Genomic DNA, 546 nt, shown 5'->3' with positions numbered 1-546 from the left:
GTAATAGATCTCTGAACATACAGGCAGAGCCGTGTCTCTCAAAGCGCTTTCACGTTGCATAAGTTATGCTATTTTTATAACTAGTTATTTATGTTGTATAATTGTTTATGTGCATACTGCTTTCTACACCTGTTTGCACGAAAGTTTATTGCCTAAAGTTTATTTTATTACAGTTTTTCATGTTTATGTATATGTGCTATTTTTTAAAACAAATAAGAAAAAAACATTCATTTTCAAAGTAAATACGGTGTTTCTGCTCTGAAAATGTTATGTATGACGTTGATGAATAAAAATATTAAGTTGCAATTTGATTCACATAGCCGAGTGAAAAAGATACATGCATAGAAAGCCACGAGCCAGGTAGGAGTTAAACCTACAATCTTCTGATCCGTAGTCAGACGCGTTATCCATTGCGCCACTGGCCCCTGCTTTTAACAAACGCTGTTAACTCACCTTCAGCAACAGCAAACAACAGTGGTGGCAGCTATTGACCAGCAGTCACCTGAGCTTGCCAGCCTTTTGCTGAACTGTGTATTGTGTTCAACG

General features: G+C 37.0%; 1 non-coding gene across 1 annotated transcript; it reads right to left on the bottom strand.

Annotated features, from left to right (window-relative positions):
• Positions 1-352: 352 nt before the first annotated feature.
• trnar-acg lies at positions 353-425 on the bottom strand. The gene has a single exon. It is a non-coding gene; the product is annotated as a tRNA-Arg (tRNA).
• Positions 426-546: the final 121 nt, after the last annotated feature.

This window comes from Polyodon spathula, unplaced genomic scaffold (genome assembly GCF_017654505.1).
Source record: "Polyodon spathula isolate WHYD16114869_AA unplaced genomic scaffold, ASM1765450v1 scaffolds_3455, whole genome shotgun sequence".
In the NCBI taxonomy this organism is placed as follows: Eukaryota; Metazoa; Chordata; class Actinopteri; order Acipenseriformes; family Polyodontidae; genus Polyodon; species Polyodon spathula.
This window is presented reverse-complemented; position numbering and strand designations above follow the sequence as displayed.